The sequence below is a fragment of the Gracilinanus agilis genome, chromosome 5 (assembly GCF_016433145.1).
Source record: "Gracilinanus agilis isolate LMUSP501 chromosome 5, AgileGrace, whole genome shotgun sequence".
Taxonomy (NCBI): Eukaryota; Metazoa; Chordata; class Mammalia; order Didelphimorphia; family Didelphidae; genus Gracilinanus; species Gracilinanus agilis.
In genome coordinates, this window is record NC_058134.1 from 53205653 (window position 1) to 53221227 (window position 15575).

At 34.4% G+C, this 15575-nt stretch overlaps 1 protein-coding gene across 1 annotated transcript in view; it reads right to left on the minus strand.

Moving 5' to 3' along the window:
* ZNF804B (zinc finger protein 804B) overlaps positions 1-15575 on the minus strand; it is a 623300-nt gene that overhangs the window by 242398 nt on the left and 365327 nt on the right. The window lies entirely within an intron of this gene.

The following is a 15575-nucleotide window of genomic DNA, read 5'->3' on the forward strand; positions in this document are numbered from 1 at the left end:
TGGCAAACCATTACAGTATCTTTGCCAAGAAAACCCTAAATGGGATCATGAAAAGTCAGACACAACTGAAATGACTGCACAACAAACAAGGAGGGGTGGGAATGGCTTCGTTCAATTTATACAGAATAAAAATGTTTTAAATTGTTCTAAGTAAACAAATGGTGAAATGGGATCAGAGAAAATTCATACCCTTAATACTTAAGAGACAAATCTAGCCTGAAAGGAACAGAAGACTCATACTGCAAAGTCCTAAGTAATGCACACATAGACAAATCAAACCTGTACACAGAAAGAGGAAGCCTTTTCTAAAATGGGATTTTTTTTCTTCCGTAAGGATGGCGATGCTCCATGTAGATCTATCCTATTAAGGCTGAGCTCTTGGGCATTTACATTCTTACTTTTTTGATTTCTTTATCATGCTATGACTTTGTTTCATTTTTTTTAATGTTTATTAATATTTATTTTTTTATGACTTTGTTTCTTACACACCATTAGGAAAATGCCCATTGGTCTTTGGTCCGGTCTTTCTTTTTTGTGAATCCATCAACAGTGTTAAGAGTTTCCCAGTCACTGGGCTTCCAGGCAAAAAATTTTCCCTTTATTCTTTCAGGGGAGACTCAATTAGTTCTCTATAAAATGTCTAGATCTCAGCAAGACTTTATTTTTGTTTGTTTTTATCTCTTAAAATATTTTTACAATAGACTTCCAGAGAACTGTTCGCAGACTTCTAAGAGTATTTAAAATGTCTGTTTCTTTCCAGTTAAAGTCTCTTCAGATTAGGTAGCTATTCCACTAGCATATTTCCAAATTATGCATCTTTGGGCTATATGCAAACATTTTTCAAAGTGGCAAAAGTAAGTATTTTTGAGAAATTTCACAGACCATGCTACTGCCCCTTTGTGAATGTGATTGGGATTTTTTTTTGAAGGAGCAAATGGTTGTAATGGATGATGTGGCACAGGATGCATACATAATAAAGACCTTGACTTTTAGGACTTGAATAATGCAAAAGTGTTATTGTTCCTACATGGAAATCAGCCAAGCAGTGAAGTACAACAGACAAAATTTTGCCATTGGGGTTGTGAAGGAAAATCAACTTTGCTTTCAGAATATACTATGTTTGCATTGTGTCCCCTATACTACTATAGACTGAACACACAACATTCTCCCATCTTGTTTAGGTTGAATACAAGAAGTCCTGAGTCCCACAACATTCTTTGGCAGAATACAACTGCACTAATATTGTACCTAACACACAACTATGAACATTCCAGACCAACTACTTTGTTTGTCCAACCAAATTACAAATGTTGCTGATTGTCTATATTCTTTAAGCAGGAAGAAAAATACTTTCATCTTCCCATCCTTGCCCCTTCTCTGTCACTAAAAAAAAAAAAAAAAAAAAAAAAAAAAAAGGTTTTAGAGTAAAAATCTATAAAGCCCAGAACAATATAATATTTTATGAATAGTTTGAAGATATATGCTCTTCTCCTCATCTTCATATTTTTCTTTAAACAATTTCTTAAGTAAATAGTTTTTAAATCCTTGAGGTCAAACATACCAAATGAGTAGCAAAAGACAGAGTAGGAATGAAAATTTGATGGAAAAAATAATAATGTATTCAATAGATCATAGATTCACAAAAGTGGTTTATGTTGCCAGTGAATGAATATTGTTGCTTTAATTTAAAATGCTTAACCTAATTAAATGTGGTTAATTCTTTAATTATTTTAATAATAATATATTAGTAATAAATTAATAATTTTCCTAATAAATTAAAGAAAATGGTGCCCTACCATAACTCTTTTCCATAGGAAGCCAGTTTGATAACTAAAGAAAAACTTAACCTTCTACATTGTGATTTGTGATACATAATTTAATTTGACAAATGGTTTCTAAGCATCTAGAAATACAAGAAGCAGTATGGTTTAGAAGACAGTGTTAACTTTCACCTTAAAGGCAAGAAGATCTGAATTCTAATCCTGCCTTTTTAAAAGCCCTACCTTCCATCTTGAAATCAATACTAAATAGTGATTTCAAGGCAGAAGGGCTAGGCAGTAGGAATTAAGTGACTTGACCAAAGGCACAGAGCTAGGAAATGGCTGAGGCCAGATTTGTTTTCTTACAGATTCTTACTTGTTTTGTCACACTAGATAAGTAATTTAATCACTCAGTGTTCTAAACAATTCTTAAGAATACAACGTTATATAACAAGTATTATTGTTGTTAAAGGAAATTTCCTCTACTGGGAGTTCTACATGCCATTGAAATCACAAGGTAGCCCTTATCCCTCTCTCTTATTATTTATAAGGCACTGAATTAAGCTCTGGAGCTACAAAAACAAAATCAGATAGTTCCTGCCCTTGAGAAGTACACAAACACCTTGAGTGGGGGTATTATATTCAAGGGTATATTATGCTATATCATAGTATAGGATAGCATATAGTATAGTATCTTATTGTATAAAATAGTTTAGTACCCTCTCACATTGCACAATATCATATTGCATCAAATTACATTGATAGATTTTATTATACCACATTAAAACCTCCTAAACTAGAATAATACTAGCATTTGGGAAAACCAGCAATCTACTTCTACTAAACTGAGAAAGAAAAGAAAGACTGAAAGACAGAAACAAAAGAGGAATTCCTTTCTGGGCAGAGGGAATAGATTGTCATTGTAAATATTCAGACATAGGAGAAAGAATGTTCATTTCAGGGAATTTCTAGTAGTTCAGTTTGGCTAAAAGCTAAGGTATTAAAGGGAAGTAATGGGAAATAAGAATGGAAAAAATAGGTAGCATTTTAGATTCTACCCATTCAAGTATGATTCTGAATGGCAGGTTATGGAATACCCTTTTATTTTCCCTAAAGGAATAGGGATCCATTGAAAGTTTTTGAGCAGAGGACAACAAAATAAATACATATGGTTCAGGCTCACCAGAGATTTACACCCAATTTTATGGCAGTGAAGAAGCCCAATAAGATACAGATAGATAGATAGATAGATAGATAGATAGATAGATAGATAGACAGACATATACAAATATGTATGCATGCACATAAAATACATTTATGTATTTATGTTATATTATGTATATTGGCAACTAGAGGGTACCATAGTGGATAGAGTGCCAAGCCTGGAATCAGGAAGACTCATCTGAGTTCAGATCTTGCCTCAAACATTTTCTAGCTGTATGACCCTAGGCAAGTCACTTAATTCTATAAGCTTTAGTTTCCTCCTCTGTCAAATGAGCTAAAGAAAGAAATGGCAAATCACTTTAGTATTTTTGCCAAGAAAACCTGAAATGGGGCACTGAAGAGTTGGACGCAACTAAAAAATAACTAAGCAACAACAATATACACATGTATGTGTATATGTATGCATGTATATGTATGTATATATGTATACACATGTAAATATATATAAATTAGTAAATCAGATAGCAATGTATTTTTATGCATCAAAATCATTTCCTGCTATAAATCAATACTTTATATTCTATATAAAATTAAAAGTATAGAATGATATTAGATAAAGGAGCTAAAAATGTGGTACAGACAATAAAAGCAAAAGGATAAAACTGAATGTTACAAAATTATAATGGCAATATTTGGTCCCAAAGAAAAGATAGGCAGAGATGGCAACTCATCTTGCTTCGTTTTGGAAACAGAAGTCTATGGGTATGAAACATTGCATATAAAGTCAACCTTTTTCAATTCATTAGTTACCTTTTTTTAAACCCTTACCTTCCCTCTTGAAGTCAATACTGTGTATTGGCTCCAGGGCAGAAGAGTGGTAAAGATAGGCAATGGGGGTCAAATGACTTGCCCAGGGTCACACAGCTAGGAAATGTCTGAGGTCAGATTTGAACCTAGGACCTCCAGTCTCTAGGCCTGACTCTCAATCCACTAAGCTACCCAGCTGCCCCTTCATCAGTTACTTTTACTGCACTTTCTCAACTAATTTTAAATTCTCTATTATAAAGGTGGGTTTTCTGGGAGGGAGAGATGGAGAGAAGATATAATAGGGGATGTAGATGATGTAAAGAAAAATATTTCAATAAAATTTAAATGTAAAAGACATAAATAGTCAGACAGGGAAAAAAAAACAGTAAGGACCTCAATCATCCTAAAAAAACTGCAGAGAAGATGGGATTTAAGCTAGTTCATTAAAGAACTATAATAAATATAAAGAACCATAAATGGATTGGAGAAGGAGTCACTCTATGTAGAAGGAATAAGAAAAGAATAAGGAGAGTTCCCTGAGGAGAGAAGGTATATGTTTAGGGGTGGTGAGAAACTAATTTAAATAATTAAGGGGAAATTCTATTTTGAAAGGTCTTGGAAGTTAGTCAAAGAAGTTTAAACTGGGTGATAAAGAGAAGGAGATTGATAAATATTAATTAGAAGAATGAAGAGAAACTCAGTTTCCTCATTTATAAAATTGGAAAAATAGCTTTCTCAATATATTTTAATATGGAATTACTGTGAAGAAAGTACTTTCAACAGCTTATGAGATATGAGTTATTGTTGTTTACTGTTATTATTAATTAATGAAGGGAGCATTTTAGAAATTTAACCTGATAGTAATATTAAGGTAGAAAAAAAGTCTGAATTTGGAAGGCAAAAAGAAGTCTCTGAAAAGAGAAGAATTGGCAGGGATGGAATGTGTTACCTGCCTTCCAGTATCTGAAGCTCTGTCATGTCTAAGAAGGATTGAATTTGTTCCTGGGGCATAAGTAAGAATGATGGTTAGAAACTAGGAGACGTCCACAAGGTCCTGACAATTAGTTATAGAACAGTGGGACTGGTTACTTCTAGTCAGTACTGATGAAATCATGAGATCCTCTTCTAGCAGAAGCAGAACAGTTCCTATTTCATCCCCAACAATGCTGACAGAATCGTGACATCACATCTCTAGAACTAGAGCTCTAGAGGAATACTTCATTTGAAAGCTGAGGAAACTGAGCCCACTTGGGTTAAATTAATTGTCCAAGATCATGCAAGGTAGGATTTGAACTCAAGTCCTCGTACTCCACTGTCAATGTACTTTAGAAGCAGTGTAATCAGGTGGAGAGAGAGGGCTGACCTCAGGATCAAAACGTGGGTTTGAGTTCTGACTCTCAACTATAGTAAGTGCTACAGTCAGCTTAAATTTACCCTTTGGGATAAGTAATACAAATGTCACTATTTGCATTTTTGGATGAAAAAACCTATGGCTTGGGGAGCTTGTTTTTTGCTCAATGTTTCATCTTAAATTCAAAAAGTGATACATAGAATTTGAACCCAGGGCAACTAGACTAGAAATATAGTGCTTTGTCTCATGTTAATGATACAGCTAATCTTGATCTGGGATTTCACTTGATATGCACCACTCTCAGGTGATAAAAATCCCTCTACTAAAATGAGGCATTACCTTCTCTTCAACTTAGAGTTCTAGAAAGTTACCTAAAACAATGAGAGATTAATTTATTTGCTTACATTCACAAAGCTAGAATGTGTCAGAGGAAGGAAAATGAGGTCAGGTTATCCTGCCTTTAAGATCAGCTCTCCATAAAGGAGTAGACAGGCAGATGAATGAATGGATGGATGGATGGATGGATGGATGGATGGATGGATCAGTGGATGGGTAGATGGATAGATGTATAGAGAGATGGATGGATAGATGGGTTTAGTATATATAATGTGTGTATATATAGTGCAAATAAAATGTGTGTATATACATATATACCTCCCACTCACAAATATTAGCAGGAAAAATATCTACTAAAATTTAATGCAATCTGGGAGGGGCATGAAATTTTGCATTATCATTGCCTCCACTTCTACCCACCCCAAAATTAATGTATATTGCAGAGTTCACAGGATCTTAGATATACTGCTGGAGGAATCTGAGATGATAATTGCACTTTCATCTAGTTATATAGTGACTGTAGGCAATGGGTTATTTTATAGTATCTTAATTATCACCACACAGCTCCCTTGACTCCCATATGGTTACCTGGTGTTTAAGAAACATCACATTTGCATCTTCCTACTTGCCCTCTCCACCCTGCATATCTCTGAAGTGGCTCCTGGAGAAGGTTCATGAATATTGGTCCCTATTCAGCATAACTCAAGGGGAATGAGCATTTGGTCACCAGAGAGCAATCTGACTAGAAGAGAACAATTCTAGGAGGTTGTTAAAGTACATCATGTTGTCTTATATCAATGGAGTGTGGCCATTCTTTGTTAAACAGCACCTTGTGTCCCAGCTTCCCTCTTCCCTTACAGAGAAAGTTTCATAAAGGCCAAGGAAGTGGGAATTTTAAGAACTGACAATACCAATTTAGGTAAAATCAGGGTTAAGTTTATCCAGCAGGAGTAACAAAAAAAAATGACCCAATTTCCAGATATAATAACAATAAAGGATAATGGTCAAATATGTGTGGAGGTTAAAAAAAAAAGGAAATCCATTAAAACGTTTCCGCATATCATTTTTATGGTGATAGTATCAATATAAAATTATGTTGTACCATAAAGGCTCTTTTTCTGGCTTGTACTAAATTTTCTGTTTTATGATCTTTGAACAATTAAAAAAACATAAAGGTAGAGACCGGATGACAGTAATTATGAAGACGTCATTGGAACCATTAACCTTTACTCTACCTAAACCATTTTCAAAGTTCCCCATATTTCTCACCCCCAGGACAACATGATATATCATTTGCAGCTTACTCACTTTAACAATGCAATTTTTTAAAATGAGAACAAGAAAACCATGTCACTGGTAATCAAGGTCCAGGCAGCAAGGGGTATTAAGACAGATATCAAAGTGTGAGGTTATATTAATATTCCTTTGGCTTTTCATTAAACCAGCCACCTTTGACAAATGGGCCTCCCTCAGAGATCACTATAATATCCCCTCGTGTCCTTCACAATAAATATCAAGATAAATGCCTAAATTTCCCCCTCTGCTCCATATGCATAGACAGACTCATCATCTCGATTAATTTTTATTTTTATAATGATCTCCTTTGGTCCCTCTGTATTTCAGAGTGGTGTCTCCTTAATTTCTACCTGTAGTTTTATCTCGTTATTAGGTAGGGAGAACAAGAAGGAGAGATAGATAAATCCTTGACATATACCAAGAAGATCAGAGGATCATGGATTAAAAATTGGAAGAGATAAGTTATCTTATCCAACATGTTAGAGATAAGAAAACAGATTCAGTAAAATCAAATGGTCCCACAGTTAATAGCAGGATTGAGATTTGAATTGAAGTTCTCTGATTCCAAATACAGCATTTATCCCCATATACTAAAGAATTTCTTGAAAACATTCTTACTAGGCCAAAGGCAAAGATAATGAGTGAGCATGAGGAGGTTGGATACTTTAGTGGAAGTGGAGGTACTTTTAGAGACTGAGCAGGATAAAGCAGCTAATCAAATTAGAGATAGCTGTCTAACAGTCCATCATCCCATTAAACTGATGCACTTCAGAGACAGCTATAGCTTTGCTCTCCTTGAAGTACTTTTGTCTCGCCTTATAAAATGCCCATCAAGAATTCATGTTCCAACTGGGTCTGATCTACAACATCACTATGGAAAGGAGGTTGATTCTTTCACCAAGGATACTGGTAGACATTACTCTCTTCCTGCCCTACTGCCCAATTTCTTTTCTTCTGTAATATAATAACTTGATTATTATCTTCAAAACAACCTATCAGCATCCAATGGACAGCTCCTTCGGCATGAAAGAAGGACTAATTATGGTTACATCACATAGCCAGGAAGTGCAGTTAGGACCTTATTAATGGAAATAATGAATCCTATAAAGTGATCACCTTATACAACCGAATGCAATGGACTTCTCTACTGGCAGCAATGCAATGATCCAGAGCAAGGCTGAGGGACTTATGAGAAAGAAAACTAGCCACATCCAGAGAAAGAACTATGGGAGCAGAAACACAGAAAAACATATATGTGACTGATCACATGGTTCGATGGGGATATGGTTGGGGATGTAGACTCTAAATGATCACTCTACTTCAAATAATAATATGGAAATATGTTTTGATCAATGATGTAAATGAAACCCAGTTGAATTGCTTCATTGGCTACAGGGTAGGGGAGGGAAAGGAGAGGGATAGGAGTATGAATCATGTAACCATGGAAAAATATTCTAAATCATCTAAAGAAACAAATAAATAAAAGTTTTTGTAAATAAATTCATTTTAAAAATAAAAACATTTAAAAAGTGATTGCCTTATTTGAATGTGTATTATCTAAAGATAAAATTATGAGTAAAATATGGTAATTGGTTCCAGCCCACTAGATATTTGTGAATGAATTACACTGAAATTATGAAATATTAAAAATATAAGAATTATATAATTTCACCATATTCAGTATTCACACTAATTCATGCTAGTTATATAAAGGAAGATCAAAATGTTTCCTTTCCATTCTGTTGTCATTAAAGTAGAATAGACTTAGACTTAATTTAGAGAGTAAATGTAGAGATAACTTTGTGTAGATCCTATACTATGTCAATTAGCCTAATTTGCAGATTCTTGTCTCTGCAGGCAGAAGATCTGTGTTTGAATCTATACTGAGGCATTTATTAGGGTTAAATTATTCCACTACTGAAAATCTCAGTTTCTTCTTCTTCTGTAAAATGGGAGGTAAAAAGACTTATGCTCCCTCAAATATTGTGGTTAAAGAAAAAATCTTTGTTTACTAGCTTTAACTTCTTTTCTAGCCTAGGTCAGTAAATCCATCCTTAGTCATTCTGCTGTGCCCTGATCCCCTGGAGGTCTGGGGAGGAGGGGAAGTTCAACATATTGGGACCACTTTAGTGTACAAACCAGATTAGGTTAGCCTACAGCAGCATAGACCTCCCAAATTTAAGCAATCTACCAGCTGAGAGCTTACAGATAAACAGGGCTTACAGGCATATGCCATCATGCCAGGCTTGAGCATTAATATTCCATACAATCAAACAAAGAAAAAAATTAGCTTAGCTGCAAATGGGATGTTAGTTCAAGAAGACATTTGAAGAACAAGTTACTTAGTCCACACTGAAAATGAGGAATGCAAAGACAATGAGATAATGTCATCACTATCCCAGATGTCTGAAAGCCCCTCCCTTAATCCAGTCAGAAAAGTTCCTTTTCTCCATTTACTACAACTAACTACCTAGTTTCATGTGGTTCAGAGATTCTTAACCATTTTTGTGCCATGAACTCTTTTGTAGTCTTGTAAAACTTACAAAACCCTTCTCGCAATCTTTTAAATGCACAAATAAAACAAGTAGAAATACAAAGTAAAATCAATTACATTAAAATATATATTATACATTTTGTGTATAATATATATAAAATTAAATTTAAAATCTTCAAAATATTTTCTTTAAAAAAGTTCATAGATCTCAGATTAAGAAGCCCTGGCAGAGTGACAAGATAATATAGGGATCCCACCTACTTGTGATCTTGGAGGTCTCTGGCCCCTAGTTTCCTCATCTATAAAATAAAGTGACTGGGATGTGTAATCTCTATAGTCCCTTCTCACCTTCCAGTTAAATAACCAAAATCAAAACTACTGCCGTGCCTTCACAATGTCCTAGAATAGAGACTAAGGAAAAGGCAAATTAGAGGCATGCTGTGGTAGAAAGAGAGCTGGAGTAGAATTGGAGAAAAGCAAACAAGAAGAAATGAGAATGGAGTCCTGATGGACTTTAAATCTAAGGACTTAAAACTTAGCAAAGGATGCAGCATTAAAAAATGTCAGAGGTGAGATATGAATTCTGGTCTTTCACGATTCTTTTTTATACCTTTTTATATTTTTAATACAATTTTTAACATACAAATCAATATTGTTACTTTCATTAGGAATTGTAGCAATACTAATATTTATTTAGTGCTTTCAGATTTACAAAGCACTTTATAAAGGTTCTTTCTTTAATTCTCATAAAAATGTAATGGTTACTATTACTAAATTATTAACACCATTTTACAAATGAGGAAATTGAGGCTGGGAGAGGTAAAGTGGCTTGCTGAGGCTCATACAATTAATGTCTAAGGTTATGTGAATTCTTTCCACCATTCCCTATAGTGGTGATGGCAATGGTGGTAGTGGTGGTAATTATAGGCAGCTGCAGCCTATTCATCTACATCATATCCCATATCCTTCTCTTCCCTTTGGAATGACTTGCATAGTTCTGCATATATATATATGTGTGTGTGTGTGTGTGTGTGTGTGTGTATGTGTGTGTGTGTCTGCATTAAACATGTATGCACTTATATACATTATATACATTACAGTATATAAGATAGATATATGCATATATGTAAATTATTTACACATATATATAATTATAGCATCACCAAGAGAATAGTGGTATTAAATATGGACTTTGGGGACAGAGAGAAGCTTAGAATCATGAAAAGTGATGCCTACTTAAATTATAAAGAAAAGTATAATTCAAAAAGTATTTGTAAGTCCTGCCCCTTTTCACAGGCACCTGTGTTCTGTACATTGTGCATATTTTCTGACTTTCTGTTGATCTGCTGATTTTCTGCTCTTTTCCTTTCTTTGCAAGATAGACTAATAGGGGTTGTGTCTCTGGAAGTGGGGAAGGGAACAGGTACTGGGAGAAATTATAAAGATGTAAAAAACACATCTATAAAAACTTATTGAAATAAACCAAAACAAACAAATGAACAAAAATGTACTGTGTGCTTTTTCAAGTGAAACCTGCCATGACCTCTTCTTTCTGTTGAATTCTGAACCCAGTTGAGTGTCCATTAAAGGAATGACCTAGCACACAGGTGACTAACTCAAATTTATGCATATATTTGTCATCTGGGTCCCATGCATTTTGCAGCTGCTTTGGTGACAGCACTGAAAGTAAAGGTTTTAGTGGTGGTGGTGGTGGTGGTGCTGTTTTCCTTGTGTGGAAGGTTAGACTAAAATCTTTCCAGTGACTAGATTTCATGGAGGAGTTCTTCTAGGATTCTAGAAGCAGCTTTTGAACAACTCCACCTCCTTTGGGACTCCTTCTTCCATTTGAATTCTTCCCAGGATCTCTTACCTGACAGTGTTGAAGACATCAGGTGAACATATGTCTTCCATTTGATTTTGATACCCACTGGATTACTGAACAAAGTTCTCTCTGGTTACATCTGTCATAAACTCTCATATGACTTTAATATATGCATAGAAGACACATTGTTGGAGAAAAGCCTGTAGCCCTGCATTTTTTATCTTCCAACTCAAATGATTTTTTTTCAGATCAACAAAAAAGTCCATGGTTGGGCTAGGGAAAAGTATTCTAAATTCTGAATCAGAGGATTTGAATTTGAGTCCTATCTCTGCCATTTGCTACTAAAGAGACCTTGGGTGAGTCAGGTAAATTTTCCTAAGCCTCAGGCATGCTTATCTGTAAAATGATGGACTGAACCAGGTGATCTCTAAGGTCTGACAAGGTCTTTCTCCCTCTACCATTAGAAGCAGTCTTTCACTCTTGAAATTTACTTTGTTTCTATTTTTTCTTACTTTTAAACTTATTGTACACCCATAGAACACAAGGTACTTGAGTTTGTACTTTCAATGTTTTAGAAAGTCCCTTTTTACTCTTTAATCCAGAAATACTGAATTCTTGCTGATCCAAGAATAAACGAATTACTCTTTCAGCTCCTAACATTCTCTCAGGCTGTCCCCTATCACCCTTTTCCGCCACCTGCCTCCTGTGGCTTCCTTTAAAGATGAACTAAAATTCCATGTTCTACAGGAAATCTCTCCCAACTGCTTTTAATGCATATTCCTTTCCTAAGGACCATCACACAAGAAAAGGTATCATATGCCACTAAAAAAATCCATCTCTGCTTCTCCCCAGCACTTAGACTATGTAGCCTACATATTAGAGATGTAACAAACACTTCCTGAAATGGAGTAAATGCTAAATCTGGCTAAAAGCATGACATAGCCTCATTAAATTCTTTTAAATGGATATTTATACACAATCATAAGCTTCCCACATCACTCATAGAGAAAGGAGAATCCTCTATTTAAGGAGATTACCACCTTCCTCTTTTATAATACTACCATGTTTTAAATATTTCTTTTTCCTGTGATTTGCTATTTATACTCATTGCCTCAGTTTTCCCATCTATAGGATAATAATAGCACCTGTCTTTCAGCATTTTTCATGAGGACCAAATGAGATCATATTTGTAATTTTCTCAACTTGTAATTATTATATAACAATAGGAGATGCTATATAAGGTTTAGCTATTATTATCTTCTTAGTTTTAATAACACTTAATTATGCTTTTAGATTCTCAATGCTTAAAAAAAGGAAGGTATATAATACCACTATTTACGTCCCTCCTCTACCTCACATCATTTTATTGATCTTGGTAAAAAAATTAATATAATTCATTTAAAAATTTTTCATGACACTGAACCTTATTATAAATACTTTTTGATTTCCCCTTTCCAAAGCCGAAGTTTTCTCAAACCTTATTTTAAAAGTCTACCCAATTTTTAAAACTTCTACAATTCTTCCATGCTCTCTTTTGTACTATCCAATACTTTTCCGTTTCTAGACTGTCTCCTGACCTATACTGGCATTTTCAAACCTGACAAATGACACTCACTAGATCTTAGGTGCTTTCTGGTCCTAGGATTATTCATCATACATGGCTCATTTCCAGTTATTAGATCCAGAATAATCTATGTCCTGCTAGGCCATATGACTTATCACGTAATGAAATAATCCTCTCCTTTCTCAAGAATAAGTATCCTTTTACTAGTAAATATCTGGACAGTTAACATCCCATATGACTGCTTCCCTGACATTTTTACAGCCCTCCTTATTTCCCCCGCCAACTTTTTTCATTCTATTGAAAAGATTTATGGCAACATTCGAGTATCCCCCTTTTATTCTTTATATTCATCTAAGTAGTCTCTGCTGTGTTACACAAGACAGTAATACCATATCCTTCATTTTAAAATTTTAATTCTCTCTCTTAAAGGATTTTAACTCAAACACATATTGCATCTTCCACCTCAGCTTATATTTAACTGAAACTGGCAAATGTTATCATCCAATACAATCTCCCAGTTTTAATGCATTGATTGTAGTATATACATAACGTTTTTAACACTAATAAAGTATATAATTTTTCTCCCTCTTTTTATATTTTCCTTTTGATTTTCTTTTTCTCACCAAACTTCTCTTATTTCAATAGCAGATGTAGAGACATTCATTTGAAATGAAAATACTTTTTTTTTCTAATTCTATGGTTTAATTTTATACCAGAAAAAGGTGCCTAATTTGTACTTTTGGCTTTTTTTGGTACACTGAAACCTGAAGAAGAGAAGGCTTGATGCTTGGGTATAGTAATATGATTAGCTATTACAAGTAATGAGTTACTTTTAGGACTTGGAGCCATGAAGACAATTTGCAATTCGACTCAGTTGTTCTTTAGCTGTGTGACTGGGCAATTCACTTAATCTCTCTCTGCTTCAGATTCTCCATTTACAAAATAGACATAATAATAGCATCTGCATCACATGGTGCTTGTTAGGGGCCAATGAGTTAAAATTTGTAATTTAATTTGTAAACTTTAAAGTGCCAGATAAAAGCTATTAATATAACTTCGAAATAACAGGGAACCCCTAGATCAGTGGGGTGACATGGTTAGAGCTGAACTTTAGGAAAATAATTTTAGCAGCTAAATGAAGGATGAATTGGAATAAGAAACAAATAGCCCTGGTGATGGATGGATGAGAAGGTCATGTTCTAGGACAATGGCTTTGTGAGAAGAGAGAAAGGGACCTATATACTTTATACAAGAGATGCTCAGTTTCAAGGTAACTCCAAAGAATGGTCTATTTTTAAATTTTTACCTCTATCCTCTCCCCATTCCCTACTCTACAGAACAGCCAAACTGATATTTCCAAGGCATTAATTAGTCTGATCTTGCCTCTCCCTTGCTTAGGAAGTTTTAGAGGCTCCCTATTGCTTTAGAATAAAATGGATTTCTCTATTTTGCTTTTAACAGTCTTTCCAATCTGTCTTCAATAAGTCTTTCTTGACATTTCCCAGTTGTCTTCCTCACATACAACTTTTTGCAAAACTGACTTGTTTGCTTTTCTCTACATTTGACAGTCCACCTCCTGCCTCTGTTTCTGGAAAGATCCCTCCCCTAATCCCACCACTGATGCTTGGGTCATTCTTGCTACTCATATCTGACATTTGGAACTCCTAGTTCCATTTTAGGACCAGCTCAAGATATTCTTATTCAGCACCAGTTAATATGTGTGTATACAGACATGCATACATATACATATATGTATAAATATGCATACAAATACCCACATATATATGCCTCATTTTATAATTGCACCAAGTTATATTTATTCTGCCTTTTGGGATGTACTTTAATGGAGCTCTTCTCTGTTTTCCCATCCCACGATTCTGATAATCACTTTGTATAAATTTTTAATTTACTTTTGTGTATATAAGCAATTGTAAGCCAAGAAAATATAAATTTCTTAACCAAGGAATAGTTTACATTTTTACCTTGGACTGGTCCATTGTCTGGTATATAGTAGCTACTTAAAAATGGTTGTTGAATTAAATTGTAAAAGATACTTCAGAACTATCTTGAAAGAGTTTTATAACCCTTTGAGTATAGTTCCAAATTGTTCTCCAGAATAATCAGGTCAGTTCAAAAACCCATCAATTTTCCCACTTCCACTCCAATATTGGTCATTTTCCTTTCCGTAAGAGTAGCCAATCTGAAAGGTAAGGTGATGCTTCAGAGGTGTTTTAATTTGAATTTCTCTCATCAACAGTGATTTAGAGCATTTTTCCCATATGCATATAGGTAGTTTTGATTTCTTCCTCTGAAAACTGTGTGTTCACATTCTTTGACTTTTTTATCAATTTTGGATTAGGTATTCTTAAACTTAAACTCAGACAATTCCATCTGGTAATCCCAGGACACTAAATCCCTGCCTTCTTCATAGCTTTTAAAAAGAACAAAAGACAAAATCATCCATTCAAGTAATTCAAGCAGTTTATAATTCTTACCATTATTACTCCTTTAATAACTTTCTTCACTATGAAAATTTAAATTATAGACTCTTGGGTTTTGTATAAGTCAGAGAAGATATTTCACACCGTTATAATCTCAAGAAGGAATGGTAAATATAACAAAGAAATGAGCAGGAGTGCATGAGAAGGGAGGTTGGCAAAGAACTGCCTAAAGTAATAAGATTTATATTTGATGTTCCTTTAGTCCTTGTAACAAATGGGTTTGCAGATGCTAATATTACTCTTGATCTTAACTGCTATAGTGGATTGAATATGAATATTTTATGTCAGAATTTCCTCTTATTGACTTTCTAATATAGAATAAACTATATTATGCATGCTTTCCCTGTTGCTGCAGTTAACCATGTAGCAGAGAAGTGCTCAAGTAAGAAATAAAGTGACCAGGAACACCTCCAAGTTCATCTACAAGATATCAAATATCTATCAAATAAAAAAAATTATATAGTAAAGCTACAAAGAATA